This window comes from Petaurus breviceps, unplaced genomic scaffold (genome assembly GCF_028583685.1).
Source record: "Petaurus breviceps papuanus isolate PSGF00001 unplaced genomic scaffold, PetGlider_PUasm1.0 90977, whole genome shotgun sequence".
Lineage (NCBI taxonomy): Eukaryota > Metazoa > Chordata > Mammalia > Diprotodontia > Petauridae > Petaurus > Petaurus breviceps.
The window spans coordinates 38,408,129-38,427,270 of NW_027187391.1; the positions used below are offsets into that span (position 1 = coordinate 38,408,129).

Genomic DNA, 19,142 nt, shown 5'->3' on the forward strand with positions numbered 1-19,142 from the left:
TCTTCAATCAAACAGAACAAGTATAATTTCTCAATCACACAACTGTCCCTTAAATTCTTCAACATAGCTAACATCTTCCCCTAAGCACAGCTGTAGCTACCACGGGGAGAAGTGAGGTTTGTCCTAGGACACCAATATCCAGAGAGTTAGGATGGTTCCTGCCCACTGTGGCCCCTCTCTTCTCTCATTAAACACCATACGCAGACATCATTCTGTAGTCTTATGCCAGTGTGCCCTGTTCCACCCTCAAAACCCCAAACTACATCAGTTATGTATCAGAGCTAAAGCTAGAGTGTAAGTTCTTTATTTTTTTTAAAGCAATTAGGGTTAAGTAATTTGCCCAAGGTTACATGGCCAGTTATTTTGTGTGGGTGTTAAGTATCTGAAGCCGGAACTGATCCTTGGTCCTCCTGACTTCTGGGCCAGCTCTCTTACTCACTGCACTACCTAGCCACCCCTAGAGTGTAAGTTCTTAACTAAACAAGGGATAGAGGAGATCACAAAAGATAAAAACAGATTATTTTAATTATGAGATATTTAAAAACTTTTTTATAAGAATAAAACTTATGTAATGAGGATAGAAATGGAAGTTGCTGACTGAGGTGAAAAATTGCTCTCATCAAATATCTCTGATGAGGATGATATCCAAGATATATAGAGAAACACACACAAAGATGAGTAGAAGCAATTTCTCAATGGTTAGAGGTTATAAGCAAAAAAAATTTAAAATTAGAATAGCAAACTGTGACTCATCACATGAAAGATTGTGACAAATCGTTAATAAGAAAAATTAAAGGGGCGGCCAGGTAGCACAGCGAGTAAGAGCACTGGCTCCAGTTTCAGGATGACTTGGAGATTGAATCCCGGGCTCAGACATTCAGCACCATATCCAGAAATAACTGGCCGTGTAACCTTGAACAAGTTACTTAACCCCAATTGCTTTAAAAAAAAAGGGGGGGGGAATAAGATATACAGGCACTGGGGCATAGAGATCCACTGGAAAAGTCAAAAGGGGTGTGGGAGAAAATATGGGAGAGAGCAGATTGGAGGAGGGGATCACCTGTGGGACTGCTATTTTGGGGTGGTGGGTGGGGGAAAAGCAGGGAGAAAATTTGAAACTCAAAATCTGGCAGAAACTAATGATGTAAATCAAAAGTTAATAAAGCATTTTTTTAAGTAAAAAAAAGAAAAATTAAAAAAAACTTTAAGGTTTTACTTCACACAAGAAAATTGACAAAGATGACCAAAAATATGGGAATAACCAACATTGGAGCAATTGTGGAAACACAATCACAATTTAAATTTGAATAGATGTGATCTTAGCATTATCCTATTTATTCTGGAAGGAAATTTGAAATTATTCTAAGAAAATAACCATAATGTACAATAAACTTTAATTCAGAGATCCTGCTTCTGTGTATATTCAGGAAGAATGGTTAGGACAGAACACCAAACTCTATCATTATTTGTGGTAGCAAAGAGCTGAGGAAAAAAATAAAAATATCGCTACATAAAATCCATTAATTTAGGAATGATTGAACAAAATGTGATACATGAATGTAATAGAATCTTTCTATGCAATGAGACAGTGGACATGAAGAACTCTCATAATAGGAAGAATTATATGAATTAATGGCAAGAGAAATAAACAGAACCAAAAATAACAACAACATATATGATGACCTGAGATGTATAAATAGAAAGAGACAAAAGAAGTGAAACTGAACAAATTATAATTATAAAGTATGAGCTTCTCCTAAAAAGAGAGGAACATGCACCTCATGCGCCTATATCTATACTTTACAGAGGTAAGGGACTACAGAACTACAGATGTGGAATGATGCATATTCTACTGGATTCATTTCATGTGTTGGTTAAACTGATTTGTTGTTGATATTTTCCTTATCTCTCTTTGTCTCTCAGAATATATTAAGAAATCACTAAAAGGTATCATTATAAATTAAATAATTTAAAGAAAGGTAAAGAACACTTCATGTCAATTTTAACAAACCATTTTATGTCTGAGTTTTACTGTCATTTAATGCTATTATTATTTACCTTTTTTATTAGTAATGTCTAAATTTTCATGATCCCTTTTGGGATTTTCTTGCCAAATATATTAGAGTGGTTTGCAATTTCATTTTCTACCTCATTTTACAGATGCAGAAACTTAAGCAAACAGAGTTAAGTGACTTGCCCAGGGTCACACATCTAGTAAGTATGTGAGATGAGACTTATACTTGGGCCTTCCTGACTCCAGGGCTCATGTTTTATTCACTGTGGCATCTAATAGACCCTTACTCTATTGTAGTCAGTGTATAATATATTACTTTTTCTATTTTTTGACTTTATATGACCTTATTTAATACTTCCCATATTTCCTTTAATTTTTATTAGTTTTTTTGTACAATGCAATACTTCCCAACATTTATATAAAATAAAGTGTTTATCTACTTCTCAGTTGCTGAGAAGACACTTTATTTACAAGTTTTCATTTTTGTAAATGATATAAACAAGCAGTCTTTCACAGATGATTTTCTACAGCAAACTGTGTCATCACAGCCAAAAAATTGACTGAGAGGCATACAAAACATAATATCCAGCAATATTTGTTTCTGTTGCTTTCAAAACAAAATAAAAACAATTCAGTTGACTCAAATATGACCTTAAAGGATTTTCTCCTAAAAGATGCCTCCTAAGAACTTTTATGTCTATAAAAGAATCTTGGAGGCATTATGGAAAAATGGAAAAAAAATATGCTAGTGGTGAAATCAGAAAAACAAGGTTGTATAACCTGGGTCAAGTTATTTGACCTCCCCTTGTTTCAATTCCCTGTGTACGAAATGAGAGGGTTGGAATAGAGAATGCTTCACATCACTTTGAACTCCAAATATATAAACTATGATAGAAGCAACTTCAGTGTTAACTTTATTCACTGATCCTTTGATTATGAATATTAAGGGAGTTAGAAAACATTTGTTCATCAAAAATACTGCTGTCATTGAGCCATTCTGGTGGGAAATATCAATGGAAGAGTAATTAATTCAACATATGAAGTTGATGAGTTTTCCCAGAATATTCTATTCAAAGATGACATATAACTGAACACATTGAGCTGCAGAATAACTTAAGGCTTTGACAAAGAGATCAATTGTCACACAAAAGATATTAGCCTAAAAATCACAAAGGAGAAAAAACAGATGAATAGTACCACTATCCTTCCAGATGCTCAGATTTACAACATCAGAATCATCTTCAACTCTTAATACTAACCTCAATGTCCATAACTGATTAATTGCCACATTTTGTCAATTCTACTTCCGCAATATCTCTCATATCTACTCCTTCTTTCTCTATGGAACACAATTTATTTTTTTTAATGCTTTATTAACTTCTTATTTACATCATTTATTTCCACCAGATTTTGAGTTACAAATTTTCTCCCCATTTTCCCCCTATCCACCTCCCCAAAATAGCAGTCCCATAGGATATCCCCTCCTCCAATCTGCTCTCTCCCATATTTTCTCCCAAAACCGTTTTGACTTTTCCAGTGGATCTCTATGCCCCAGTGCCTGTATATCTTATTTCCCAATTACATGTAAAATAGTATTATTAATAGTATATTATTTGATTTTAGTTTAATAATAGTTTAATATTTGATTTAAAAACTTTGAATTCCAGATTCATTCCTTTCCTCCCTTGTCACCCACCTTTACTGGGAAGATAAGCAGTTCAGTATAGGTTGTACATGTGTGGCTAATGCAAAACAATAACATAGTAGATGTATTGTAAAAAACTGACTATATTTCCCTGCCACCTATCCCACCTCCCACTTGTTATATTCCCTACTTTGATCCCATCCCTTTTCAAAAGTGGGTGCTTCCAACTTCCCTCCTCCCCCCACACTGTCCTCTTTTCCATCATCCCCCCTCTTATTCCCTTCCCCCCCTACTCTCCTGGAGGGTGAGATACCATATATAGTGTGTATTTCATTCCCTCCTCAAGCCAAATTCAATGGGAATAAGGTTGACCCATACCCTTTTGCCATCTATTCTTCCCGTCCATTGTAACCATTTTCCCTTGCCTCTTTTATATGAGATAGTTTACCCCATTCTGTCTCTCCCCATGTCCTCTCAATATATTCCTCTCTCACCTCTTAATTTCACCTTTTAAATATCATCCCTTCCTGTTAAGTTGGTCCTGTGCCCTCTATCTATGTATACCTGTAAACATATATACACACATTCACATATGTATTCATATGCCCATATACCCTCATATATAGACATATATTTCTATTCATATATATCATAATATATATCACTATATATATTCTATTCTACTGAGAAAAATTTCATAAGTTACAATTATTGTTTTTTCATGTAGTAATGTTAATAGTTCAACTTTGATAAGTTCCTCATGATTTCTTTTCCCTATTTACCTTCTCATGTTTCTCTTGCTTCTTGTGTCTGATTGTCAAATTTTCTATTCAACTCTGTTTTTTTCAGCAAAAATGTTTGAAAGTCCTCTATTCCACTGAATGACCATATTTTCCCCTGAAACATGATATTCAGTTTTGCTGGGTAGGTGACTCTTGGTTTTAATCCCAGCTCCTTTGACCTCCAGAATATCATATTCCAAGCCCTTCAATCCCTCAGTGTAAAAGCTGCCAGATGCTGGGTTATCTTGATTGTGCTTCCACAATATTTAAATTATTTCTTCCTAGCTGCTTGTAATATTCTCTCCTTAAACTGGGAATTCCAGAACCTGGCTATAATATCCTTAGGAGTTTACTTTTTGGGATCTTTTACAGGAGGTGATCAGTAGATTCTTTCAACCTCTATTTTGCCCTCTGGTTCTAAAACATCAGGGCAGTTTTCTTTGAGAACTTCCTGGAGGATGATTTCTAGGTTCTCACTGTGATCATGACTTTCAGGTGGGCCAATAATTTTTAAATTATCTCTCTTGGATCGATTTTCCAGGTCAGTGGTTTTTCCAATGAGATATTTCACATTGCCTGCTATTCTTTCATTTGTTGGGATCTGTTTAACAGCATCTTGATTTCTCATCAAGTCATTGGCTTCCATTTGCTCCAATCTAATTCTGTAGCAGTAATTATCCTCATTGAGCTTTTGAGATTCTTTTTCCATCTGGCAAATTTGGCTTTTTAAGGCATTCTTCTCCTCATTGCCTTTTTGAGTCTCTTTTACCATTTGAGTTAGTCTATTTTTTAAGGCATGATTTTCCTCAGGCTGTTGACTCTCATTTCATAATTTTCTTGCATTGTTTTCATTTCCCTTCCCTATTTTTCTTCCACTTCTCTTATCTTCTTCTCAAGATCCTCTATGACCTGTAACCAGCTCGTATTTTCCTTTGAAGCTTTTGGTGCAGGAGTTCTGCCTTCACTGTCTTCCTCCTGTTCCATGCTTTGCTCCTTTTTGTCCCCAAAATAGGAGTCTAATATTGGAATCTTCTGTCTACTTTGTTTCCTTTGCCTGGTCATTTCACCCCTCAGTCACTTGACCTTTTTGACACAGTAGAACTCTGCCACCAGACAGGGGAGCTTTCATCCCAAACGCTGGGGTTTTCCCAGCTGCTGGAGGTATTAGATGGGCGCCCTTTCTGAAGTCTCCACACGCTCTGGCAAGCTGGACAAACACCCCAGGACCTCCACCCTAGACTGCAATCCAGATCCAAGAAGGTTAAAGCAAGAGCTAGTAACCCTCAGATTGGTGCTTGGTCTCCTTATACTCTGCAGGCCAGGAGCTGAAGCTTCCAGTGGAGCTGGCTGGCTGTGCCTGTGTCTCAGCGACTTCTGGCCCTGGGGGCAAAAGCCACACACTCCCACTTACTGGGTCCCAAAGTCCAGACTGCATTGACCTCTCACTTTGTCCTTTGCATCTGTGTGTTGATAAATCTGGAAATGGCCACAGCTGCTGCTGATCTGGAGTCCCTCTGTCCAGTGGCTGGTCAGTCCCACCCTGGGGCTAAAGCCTTGGTGTGGGGCTGGGCTAGGCTCCCAGAGAGCTGTGCTGGCCAATTCCTCCTGGCCTGCTGGGCTGTCCTCAATCGTAGGTTAGCTTCTCTGTGTCATTTTGTGGGTTCTGCAGCCTGGAACACAATTTAAATCTAATTTACATGCATGTCAAGACATCTCCTATATTCTCACTGGCCCTATTTGAAAATGATTAACTACCACCAGCACCACCACTACCCTAATCCAGGCTCACATCTTCCTATTCTGGTTTAGTGGGGTAGCCTATTAAATCATTGCATGCTTCTGGTTTCTCCCATCTTCATACCATCCTCAACAGATTAGCAAAATCATCCTTTTGAAACTTATGTCTGGCCTTGCCATTCCCCTGATCAAGCAGCTTCATCAGTTCTCATTTTCTTTAGGATAAAACACAAAATCTTCAGTTTAACACTTGAAGCCATTAAGAATCTGGCTTCATCACACCCTTCCCATCTGATTTCATGTTACTCTCCTCCAATTTTGCATTTTAGTCAAACTTGTTCACTTGCCATTCACTGAAACTGTGCATTTTTTTGAGTAAAATAAATAATTTCCTATACCTTTTCATTGGATTTCTTGATTGTTGCACAGTTTGTTTTGTTTTTTCTTTTTTCCTCCCTAGGTTAGGTACATGGGAACTGACTCTCTCCCCTATTCATTTTGCCAGAAGTTCCCATAAACTGTTTTTTAGTTGTTAGATTTTGATGATATAGAAAGGCTAGATGATGTGTAAAGTTCTTTCTCTCTTTAAATGCTGTAATGTGTTACATATCTCTTGGGGCGGCTAGATGGCGCAGTGAGTAAAGTGCTGGCCCTGGAGTCAGGAGGACCTGAGTTCAGATCCGGCATCAGACACTTAACACACTAAAAATCTGAGCCTTGTAACCTTGGGCAAGTTACTTAGCCCCAATTACCCTCCAAAAGGCAAAAAAAAAAGTTACATATATCACTTAGATTATAAATTCCTTGGGAGCAACAACTATATATTTTACTGTTTATCTTTTTTTTAATATTTAACAGCAAATATCATATGATATAGTCTCAGTACATAATATTTGATGAATACACAGGTTCCAACACCAGGTATCACTATTATCAGTTTTAAAGATAAAATGAGGGGTGAAGAAACTTAAGTATGGTGATATCAGATTTAGTACATTCCATTTTTAGATAGTATCCTTGGTAATAGGCTTACCTATATTTCAATTAATATGGGGAAATTCCCAATTTCTTTTTTTACCATAGAAATATATAGAAATTGAGAATGTTGGAGCCTTTGAAATGTAGATTTATGGTTTACTATTTAATCTTTTTGTGTTCTCCTGTGTATATGGAAATACACTTTATTTTGCATTTAAGTTCAATTTAAAAAAAATTAAAAGAGAAAAAAATAAAAGAGAAAGTATGTTATCCTCTTAGCTTTATGTAAAAGGGCTCCACTGGAAAAATCTTGGAAAGTTTCTGAAAATGTACATGTAGATACAGTTTAAAGGTCTTGGATGCAAGAAAGCAGAGAAGGAAAATCAAAAAGCAAAAGTGCCATAAAATCCAGAAATTGAATTACTAGTCCCTGATTATTATAAGAGATGGCTGAATTCCATCTCCCTTGTGGCTCTGTGATCCACTTTCCTCTTCAAGAGTTAATCCTCCCTTTAGCCTCTCAAACAACCCAGACATCCTATTTTCACCTTAACTCTTAATCCTTTCAGTCCGTATCAGAGAACATGTAAAAATTTTTCTTGTTCCCTTGTTACATTAGCAGAAATGAAATTAGGACTATAGTCACATTTTTAAAGGGTAATCTCGGTTTGTTTGTGTGCTTTTAACCAAATGCCAAAATTTGCATAATATACAGACACAGAAATATACACAATTATACTACACAATTTATTGACATATTTGAATTTTTGCTACTGGTCACAAACAAATACTTATTCGTTATCCTAATCACTAACATTTTCTTCCTTGAAACTTTGCCTTCTCCTCCCCCAGGCCCCACAACCAGAGAACAAAATCTGGAGAACAAAAAAGGATGGAAAACTAGATGAGTTATATTTCTGTCATTTCTCTAGAATGCCTTTGGCCCCAAGATAAAAGAAAAAGTGTATTAAAGGCCAAGGATATAAGCTTAGTACTCTTTAATATTCCAAACAATATATAAATTTAAATATATTTCCCTTGTAGTACTTCTGAGAAAATATCTGTTTTGAGAAGAGGAAGTGTCTTGTTTTATTTAGAACTTCTCTTCCTGTACGGGAAACTGCAAAGTTTGCAGTGAACAAGACTCTGTGCATTAACAAGTCTGGATGTTGTCTCTTACTATTTCTTTGCTCAGGTTTTTCCCCACAGCTGTCCAGCTTTTCACTTCTAGTCCCAGGGGCAAGATCAAATTTTCTGGCTATTCAGGCTGGAAGTGCTTATATGTGAAATCTCAGTCTTCCAATGCAGATGTTAAATCACACACACACACACACACACACACACACACACACATCCCATCTAACCTAGGCCGATGTGTCCAGCTGGGGTGATAGAAGGGGCACACACATTCCCATGATCTGCCCATCATTCTCTAGGCTGCTTTCTCTTCTCTGGGATTTGGGCAGATGAGAATTAGGTGAAGGTATGCCTGATACATAACAAACACATGCAAAAGAATATCGATTAATTGGCGGAAAGCATTAGATTTAAACAATTTAATTCAGTTTTTGTTTTGTTTTACGAATGCTGTCAGGAGCCTCAGAGATCATATAATATAATCCCTGCCATTTTGCAGATGAGAAAATCCATATCTGGCAAGTTTGGACTCTAATGAGATTCTGGGCCAACAAAGAGGATATAAGTGAAATTTTAATGTTTCTAAACCTCAGAAATATCTTCAAAAACCTTCTGGCCTGGAGAATTTTGGTAAATGGAATAAATTTAGAATGAAGCTGATTCTTACAGGGAAAGAATATCTCATGGTATATACATCTTAATTATCAAGCATCTTCTCCTTTGCATATGTAGCTATCTAGATGATAGATACATAGAATAGATAGTTGGCAGATATATAGATTGTTTCATAGCAATAAATGCATTGTTGTTTCAACTGATAATTATTCTTCTACATAGAATTGCTGTGGTTTATCCCTATTTAATTAAAAGGAATTTTAGAGAAGGATTCTAATGTAAGTGATGTAATTTTTATGTCACAGTTAGACTAGTGATGTAACTGGTTTGCCACAGTTAGACTAGCAGTGATATGACTGATCTAATAGGACTCCTATGTTACTGAGATTGATGAAATATATAGGTCATATGTATGATACACATTTCATATATGTATATATGTGTCCACCTATGAAATCATACTCCGTTCTATTCAGTTCATTTTCTAATGAGTAGAGTAGAAGTAACATTGGCTCAAAGGATCTAGGCTAAAACACTACCTTACCATCATCACTTACTCACTCTAGGTCTTATTTCCTTATCTGTAAGAGGTAGGGCTTGGCCTAGAATGCCTCTGAGATACATCCAAATATTGCTTCAATGATTCTATATCTGGAAATGCTGGAAGCTGATACTTCACAGCTGTTATAAAAATGATCCAAGTGCTAGTTAACTTAAAACTTTATTCTAGAACTGAACTACTAATTAAGAGGCAAGAGATGAACTAAAAAATGTATAGAAATAAAGGGCAAATGGCTAACAAAATATTCACAGCATACTGAGATTCTCTAGTACCAGTGATTTAACCAATGCTATAAGGGTGTGATGCTGTTAACAGGGATACATATGTATATGTCACATATGTGCCACATGTTTTCCTGCCATAACATACACTTTATACTATAAAGCATATGTATATGTGTATGTGTGTATATATGCATATACATAAATCGCTTAACTATATAGAGTTCGAAGCATAAATGTATATACAAAATATGTAGCATATATGTATAATACATATTATATGTTGTTGTTCAGTAGCTTCTCAATCATGTTCAACTCTTTGTACCCTCTTTTGTGACTTTCTTGGCAAAGATACTGGAGTGGTTTTCCATTTCCTTCTCTGGTTTATTTTCCAGATAAGGAAGCTGGGGCATACAGTGTTAAGTGACTTACCCAGTGTCACACAGTTGGTAAGTGTCTGAGACCAGATTTGAACTCAAGATGAGACTTCCTGACTCCAGTCCTGATTTCTATTTGCTGTATTACCCAGCTGCCCCACATCATATTATATATTATACATGTTATGTAATATATAAACATATTATCTTACTATATAGTCACATCTATTTCAGCTAAAATATACTGCAAGTGCGGCTAGGTGGCATGATGAATAGAGCCCTGCAGTCAGGAGGACCTGAGTTCAATTCTAGTCTGAGACACGTAACACTTACTAGCTACGTGACCTTGGGCAAGTCACTTAACCCGAATTGCCCTGCCTTCCCCCTCCAAAAAGCAATATAGATATAGATATAGATTAAGAAAATAAAGGATACTGTGTACTTATGTGTAATTTATGGTATAAAGTATACTTTATGGTAGCAAAAATTGTGGAAGCAAACTAGGTAATAAATGACAACTTTGGCTTAGCTATATGTGGAATATGGATGTAACTGAATATCATTATATGACCTCACTCACATAGAATATGCACAGATTTCCTCTGTCTACTTTCAGGGTTCTACAAAGAAGCTTAGAATGATAGGACCTTGGAGAGGATTGCAATGAGACATTCTTTAATTGGCTGCTGAGTTAAAGGTACTGAGGACTCAAGGCATATGCAAACAGATTGCCTGGGCTTTGTGTTACTCTCTTCCTTTCCGACTGAGAAGAATCAAGATTTTGTTGACCTACATTTAGAGAGACAGGTGAGGAAGAAAGTGATTGCCCTGTTTCCCACTTGGCCTCCACATAGCCATGAGCACAAGCCTAACTCTTCCTCTTGTGTCTTTGTTCTTTCCTTACTTAAAGAAATGAGTGTCTCAGGATGAATGTGTCCAGGAATAGCAGTGACCTACAGATATCTGAAAAATCCAAAGATTCTAGTAGGCCCAAATGCATCTGGAGTCATGTCTCCAGAATGGCAGCAAGTTATGGCAGAAGAAATTTCTACATTGGAGAAACTGGACACTGAGAAGAGGATTTGACTAATCATGTCATATGCTATCAACAGACAAGTTAAGCAATTGTTTTGACAATGTGGAACTGAGATGAAATATAAAATGTCTGTTTAACAGTCTTACTAAACTGCTTCATGTTTTTATCAGGAGAAAGCTTTAGCCTTTCAAACAATTAAAATCAGAGTTCCAAGTTAAAGTAATGAATCCTCTTCTAATTTTTGGAATTGTTCATACTTAGCGTTCTTTTTTTTTGGAGGAGGGAAGGCAGGGCAATTGGGATTAAGTGACTTGCCCAAGGTCACATAGCTAGTAATTGCTAAGTGTCTGAGGCCGGATTTGAACTCAGGTCCTCTTGACTCCAGGGCCTGTGATCTATTCACTGGGCCACCTAGCAGCCCCTTAGCATTCATTTTTGTAAGTATATATATATATATATATATATATATATATATATTAGTAGTATTAGTATATATTAATATCAATTGACTATTTCATGCCCAATTCATATCAGGCATTGTATTTCCATTTTAGTCCTTTGTATAGAGTCCTTGAATATGAGCAATGACTCACTTCCATTATCACTGTCCACAGAATATTGGAATGGGAGGCTTATTAATAAGTCAATGAGCATGGAGAAATGGGAATTCCCTATTATTAGAGCAGAATAATAAAGCTGGTTCACAAACCAAAACAAATGGGTGAAGGACTGAGCCTCAACTGATTGGTTTCTTTAATGTTAGAACTATATTATCTTTTTAAATGGCAAATAGGTCATAAAAATCAGAAAAAAAAACATAGGAAGATTCATATGAATTAATGCAGAGCAAAGTAAAATCCAGAAAGCAATATGACTATAATATGATCTTGTATTCAACACCTAGTTTATTAAAAATCCAATGAAGCTTTGTATTATCTGCAAACCCTCAATTTCTGAAATGCTCTCCCTCCTCATCTCTGCTTCCTGACTTTCCTGGCTTTCTTCAAGACTCAGTTTAAGTCCCATCTTCTGCAAGAAGCCTTACCCAGTGTCCCCAACCTTTGTACTTTCACTCTGAGATTATCCTTAATTTACCCTGATCATATCTTGTTAGTACACAGTTGTTTGCACATTGTCTCCCCCATCAGATTGTGAGTTCCTTGAAAGCAGGGACTATATATCGTCTTTCTTTGTATTCCCAGTACTTAGCATAGTGCCTGGAACTGAGTTGCAACACTTTAAAAAAGTCTGAAATACAACAGAGGTTCTTTAACATAGCAACAGATCTGTGATTTCATTGATACTCTTGGCCACAGCACAAATTACAACTACTCTGTTCCTTCTGTTCTATTCTTGTCCTTGTCCATGCCTTATTAGGATGACTAGATATATTCATTTGAGGGAAAATGGTACCGCTTGGTATCTGTATGGTGTTTACATTGTGATTAAATACACATTATCTTATTTGATCAGCATGAAAACTTTGGTACATAGGTATTTTTCTCATTCTAACAATAAAGTTACTGATACTGACAGTAAGGTAAGCTTTTCAAGGTTACTGTAGTGATGGATAGAGTTGGGACTTGAACCCATATTTTCCTATTAACATCATCACTTAGAGCAATACCTGGCACATAGCAGATGCTTAATAAATGAATGCTAAGTGAATGACCGACTGACAAATACAGGCAATTTCCTACCACTCCATACTGAATGATCATAACTAGATACGTGAAAAGCGGCATCTGGCTGGCATTACGGAGAGACAACTGGACTGAGAATCAGTATAGACCTGAGTTCATACTTTGCCTCAGCTATTTATCAGATCCTGGGGATCACCTCTGGGACTAACCTCTGGGTAATTTTAACCTCTAGGACTCAGTTTCCTTATCTCTAAAATGGTAATAATAATAATAATAGTACCTAAGATTTTGAAGTTCAAGTGGTTGAATATATGTAATGTGCTTAGCAAACTATATAAAGGCTAAGAATTATCTTAAAAATCAGAATCTACAATATTTACTACTTATCAGAGAAAAAGCATTCAAAATGCTGATATTTGCATAAAGCCATAATTTTACACACACACACACACACACACACACACACACACACACAAGCAGCAGCAGATTTACAAATCACAGGACTTGTGAAAGGTCCTTGTGGAAACATATGAGTATTAGGAGGAAAGACAGAAACTTCATATCTTCTATTGGCAACTTGGCTTCAGAGCTCCAGCTGAACATCAAGAGCTAGAATAAAGAGGAAAAGAAAGGTTTTATAGTGCTTAACTAATGGCATATCATATATTTCAGTGGATACTCCGAGCAGTGGATAGATGAAAGGAAGCATACAAGATGAACATACCTATATGGATCCAGCTTGTTCAGGATAGTTTTGAGATATGAGTAGGTTATAGGAGTAGAAAGATCTGATATTAATCAGTGTCAAAGTCATAATGAGATACAAAACACTGTTTTAGCATGCAGGAATCTTTTGGCAACAGGAAAACTCCATTTTTAAATTTATTTATTTTTGTTTTTGGAGGACAATTGGGATTAAGTGACTGGCCCAAGGTCACATCGCTAGTAAGTGTTAAGTGTCTGAGGTTGGATTTGAACTCAGGTCCTCCTGACTCCAGGACCGGTGCTCTATTCACTGTGCCACCTAGCCACCCCCAAAAAATCCATTTTTAATGGAGGAAAACACAAACCAAAGATAGTTTTGAATATTCTGCAGCCTTGTTATTGCTGAGTAATAACATACTAAACAAATTATGTGTATATTTGAATTAATGAAATGAATATTTAATAAGCATCTGCAATACACACAGCATTGTGGCAGATACTGAAGATACAGAAATGTACATTTAAGTAATCCTTGAACTCAAAAAGCTTAGAACCTATGGGGAATAGGTATAAGGCATACACAAGAACATGTATTATACCAGGAGGATCACATAAGGGTAGATGAGATATCTATAGAAGTTCTCTGTGTAAATTTAGGATAGAAGAGATCATTTTCATCTGAGAGGATTAAGGAAGTGTTCATGTAGCAGGTACCCCCTTAACTGGGCCTTGAAAAACAAAAAGCAAGAGAAGGCTGTCAACACTTAGAGATGAAGAGGGATTACATTTCAGGCAGGGGAGGGAGACAGTTGTATGAATGCCTAGAAGTGGGAAAGTGCAGCACAAGGTCATTAGTACACCAACTGATAAGTAAGCAAGAGAGGGAAAATATGCATATTCCACAGTAAAAAAAAAAGTAAGAGATATGGAAATGAGCAAAAGAAAATCATAGAGGTAGGTGGCAAAGGGTTGGTAAATAGATTCTTAGAAGAGAGACTGATTATAGGTTAGATGGGTAGGTGAGTGATAAGCAATACAATGTGATAAAAACACTTGGTAGAAAATGCAACTTTAGTAGGAGGGTTGGACAAGACCTCTCTTGAACTTAAGTTTCCTGAAATGGCATATTGGCACATTCTTCTTGATGGCAGCATGTTATCTTAACATGACATAACCAATGAACATTAAGATACAATGAACCATTTATCCTGTTCATCATGTAGGAGAAGAAATTGGTAAGCAAAGGTAGTAAAAAAAATTAGAAGCAGTTCAAATGCTTAACAGTAGTGGAAATAGTTTAGCAAATTATAACTCATTAACAAAATGGAATACTATATAACTGTGTGAAACCACAAGCATGTGGATTACATTAATTCAAGAAAACATTTATGTGAAAATATGGGCCTTGGTTTCCTCATTGGTAAAATGAGTTGGTTAAAATGATCTCTAAGTTCCTTTTCAGCTCTTAACATTCAATAGTTCCATAAAATAAGTTTATAAACCAGAACATTTAGACACGCATTATACCCGAGGGCTCTGTCTTACCTTAAACTTCTCTCTATACTCTCAGTCATCTCATCAGCTCTCATGAGCTCAATTACCATCTTCATGTGGACTGCTCCCAAATCTACATATTCATCTCATCTTTCCCCTGAGTTCTAGTTTTGAATGATCAACTTTCTGCTTACATAGATGTCTCATTGACATCTCAAATTCAACATGTTTAAAACTGACCTCTCCTTTTCTCCCCTCAAACCTACACTTTTTCCTAATGATCCTGTTTATATTAAAGATACTATGACTGTTACAATTACCCAGTTTCATAATCTCAGAGTCATTCATAACTATTCAATCTCCTTCACCCTCCCCTCTTTGTCATCTTCTCCTGGCAAAGGGCTCACTATCCTGGAGAAATTTTTGTCTTGTGGCATTCTGCCGACTGCCCTAGCTATAGAAACATTATCCTTGACCCAATCAAATCTGCCACTGTTCCTTGATGGCAAGAATTGTCATTGCTTTTATATTAGTATCTATAGAGCTTAACACAGGTCCTGGAACATAGCATTTAACAAGTGCTTCATTTAAAATAAATCATCAATTCATATAATATCAGCTGCCAAGTCATATTAATTCCATTTTAATGATTTCTTTTGTAACCACCTCCATTCTCTACTCACATAGCCACCACCATATTTCAAAGCTTCTACCTATTTCTAATCTCTCCTCTCTACAATTTGTCCCCTTCAAAGCTATCAAATTAAGATTCTTAAATCACGTGCACCTTGCCTGCTTAAGCAATTTCAGTCATTTGCTCTCACCTCTGGGATAAAATTAAATTCCTTTCTTTTGGGTTGAAATCCTCTTAATTAGACCATGACTCATCTTCTAGAACAATTTCATATTACTCTTCCTTAACCCTCTACAAACGGGCCTTTCTGATCTTTTCCTCCTTAGGGTAAGAGCCTAAAGCCTACAACTCTGTGAGCTAAAAAGGTGTGGAATGTATCTCAGCATCTCACTTTTCTGGAGTCAAAGACTGAATCTATCTCAGGATTGATGTCTTAAGGAGCAAGGAGATTTCTGGAGTGACTTTTTGGACACAGATCAGTGGAAGATGGAATAAGTGCCATAAGATGAAGGATTCATCTGGGAACTATGCCACTTTTAGGCAAGAATTGAGTGGGACCAATGCTATGGGGAAAGTGAACTACATTTTGATCATACTCTCCCAGAGACTTAGGAAGTATAGGTCCCCAATGTATGGGGTGGGGGTGGGAGTGAGGAATATTTGTGTGTTTGTTATTTGCTCTATTTTTAAATTAAAAATCACTTTGTAAAAGCTGATTGATGTGGAGTGGCTACATGTAATCTGGAGTACTAATCACTGGCAACTAAGATTGGGGAGAACTGAACTGGAGGGATCTTGGAGGGGTAGTAAAGAAAATGTGACTTTTACTCTTTGAGTACCCTACAACCCATAGGGGACCAATATGGCATCTAGCTCTGGGAGAGTAACCAAGGCACCCTGACTAAATCTGACATATAGCACTGGATTGTTGAATTAAACTAAATAAAATTACATATGCTCACAAATATACGTACATGTATTATGTATGCTTTGAATATTCCCCCTTCCCTATTAAATTGTTGGATTTGTATTCATTCTTTAAGTTTCAGTTAAAAATCTACATGATAGATGAAGCCTTCTCTAATTTCTTCCATTGGTAATTACCCTTTCCCCTTGTGACTCACATAGCACTTGTTTTGCTTCTCTCTTATTTTTGCTTCTCTCTTACACCCTTGTTTTATTCATACAAATGTCGTGTATTTTTTTTTTGCTTGTTGGAAGGCAATTGGGGTTAAGTGACTTGCCCAAGGTCACACAGCTAGTTTCTGTGTTAAGTGTCTGAGGATGGCTTTGAACTCAGGTCCTCCTGACTCCAGGGCCGGCGCTCTATTCACTGCGGCACCCAGCCACCCCCTAATGTCATGTATTTTTGATATGAATTCAGCTATTATTTCAATTCTATCATTCATGCATGTGTCTAACCCTTCTCATCTCTGTCTCTTGGCTTTTTCATCTTCCGTCAATGACCAGTTAAAATTTCTAGAGGAAGCCCTTCCTGATCCTCCTTCATTCTAGTGCCATTCCTATGTTGATTATTTCCAATTTATCGTATTCATAGATCGTACATTGTTGTTTTCATGTCATCTCCCCATTAGAGACTGTGAGTTCCTTAAGGGCACACACTTCTATATTTCTTTGAATGGGTCACCCTTAGCACAGTGTCTGTTAGACAGTAGGTGCCAGTTAGATGTTTATTGACTAACTAAGCATCGTGAGGGAGGGTACCATGTCTTAATTAAACTTTGGATCTCCTGCAGCAATTGTCACCATATTGTTCATATGGTATAGTCATAAGAAATTACTTTTGATTTTTTTAATTTAGGAGACATACAGGAAACAGGAATAGTCCTGGGAGTTTGTGTATGACCAGCATACTCCATCTCATAGCTATTCCCAAACCAACTATTTCTGGGTGAGTCATAGGAATGAAAGTCCTTCAAAAATGTACTAAAATCCATTAGGTTATAAGAGTTTGTTGGGAATTTGGTTCCCTGAAGCCTCACACAGAAAAATGACTTTTTGAATCCTTGCCTGTTCTACTCTAAAAGAGCTCCTCATCTGACCCTGTGTAGGTACTGTGTAGGTGTGGTTCTCCAAGCAGCTGTCTAAAACTATCTTAAGATACTACCTAGCTGCCCAGGAGAACTGACAGAAAGAGTCTAAATAAATGGAAATTAAACATTACTGATAGCTTGCTACTAGAATGTTAATGGGATTATTAACCAAGAGAGATTCTCCTCATCAAGACCTGCACTTTTCACTACTGCCAATAGGAAATCAGTCAAATCTCTTAATCAGAACAAATAACCACTGTAGCTTCCCTTTGCAACTTCATCCTTTCCCAATTCAAATCACTATCAGGTCCTTGGTGATAAAACCATGTTGCTAAGCAACATGGGAAAGCAGTGCCACTCATAGGAAAGGTGAGCTACTGCTCTGGGAAAAACACTTATGATAAAACTATATTTGTCTATAAATATCTACTACCTATCAGCGGCTTTCCACTGAGAATCACAGATAATAACGAAGTCTATTAGTAATATGTTACACTAACAGATGCACATTGAATTTTGATGAAAACTCTACACATCTTGCTCTGCCAAGGGTATTTTATAAGCTGTCATTTGTCAACACAGAAAATTGCATCCTGAGATTGTATCCATATATGTGTCTTTAACATAATATTGATGCCTTCTCACTGAAACAAAAAGACCAACTGGAGGGAAGGACAAAAACTTGAAATCAGTGCAAATTTTACCATTTGCACTAGATACTTGCCATCCAGCTTGTCTTGTATTTCATCCAATTAAAAATAATTAAAAGGATAGAGTTACTATCTCTCCCTCTGGGGATATATCCAGTGCTTATTAGGACTCAGGGTTCTCCTTGATAATTACACAGTGGCATTCTTTGCTCATTCTCATCCTACATTTCTCTGTGTTTGAATTCTCTTACGTTACTCATGGAGAAGATCATTGCCATTTGTATCTTCAGCTGTGTAAAGTTAACATCAGCTAAAATATCTTTAACGTGCTTTTATATTTAACTTGCTTTGCTGGTCCCAACATTAGTTCTACTTTGAAAATAACAATTCAAGTATATATATATATATATATATATGATTTTGTAGTTCTTGGCTATGCTATGGGATTCTTTTATTTTTCTGTTTATGAAATCAATTGTACCAGTTACACCTTCTTCCTACCTTCCCCACCTCCAGCTCTGAGTTCCAAGAACTGTTTCTTTCCTAATGGATCATAAATGTCTAGATTGAGACAGTTTCCTATTTTTTAAGCACCAACAGACATTGCTACTTCTTGAGAAGTATTTCCCCAAAAGGACAGAGATAATTTCATTTGGAACACTGATGGTTCATTTTTTGCTGGGATCCTCTTCTGATCCTTTGGTGCCTATAAAGGTACCCTACAGAGCTTAGAATGCAGAAAATCTCTCTCTCTCTCTCTCTGTCTCTCTCTCTCTCTGTCTCTCTGTCTCTCTCTCTTTCTCTCTCTCTCTCTCTCTGTCTCTGTCTCTCTGTCTCTGTCTCTCTGTCTCTCTGTCT

General features: G+C 36.7%; 2 long non-coding RNA genes across 3 annotated transcripts in view; one reads left to right on the forward strand and one right to left on the reverse strand.

Annotated features, from left to right (window-relative positions):
* LOC138152929 (uncharacterized) overlaps positions 1–16,518 on the forward strand; it is a 137,917-nt gene extending 121,399 nt beyond the window's left edge. The window contains exons 7-9 of one of the 2 annotated variants that reach the window (XR_011166245.1): positions 10,685–10,875; positions 10,994–11,184; positions 15,907–16,518. This is a non-coding gene — a long non-coding RNA (uncharacterized lncRNA). The remainder of the gene's footprint in view (positions 1–10,684; positions 10,876–10,993; positions 11,185–15,906) is intronic. The other variant, XR_011166247.1, reaches the window with a different exon arrangement.
* Positions 1–19,142, reverse strand: part of LOC138152930 (uncharacterized) — a 154,917-nt gene that overhangs the window by 18,263 nt on the left and 117,512 nt on the right. The gene's annotated exons all lie outside the window — the stretch shown is intronic.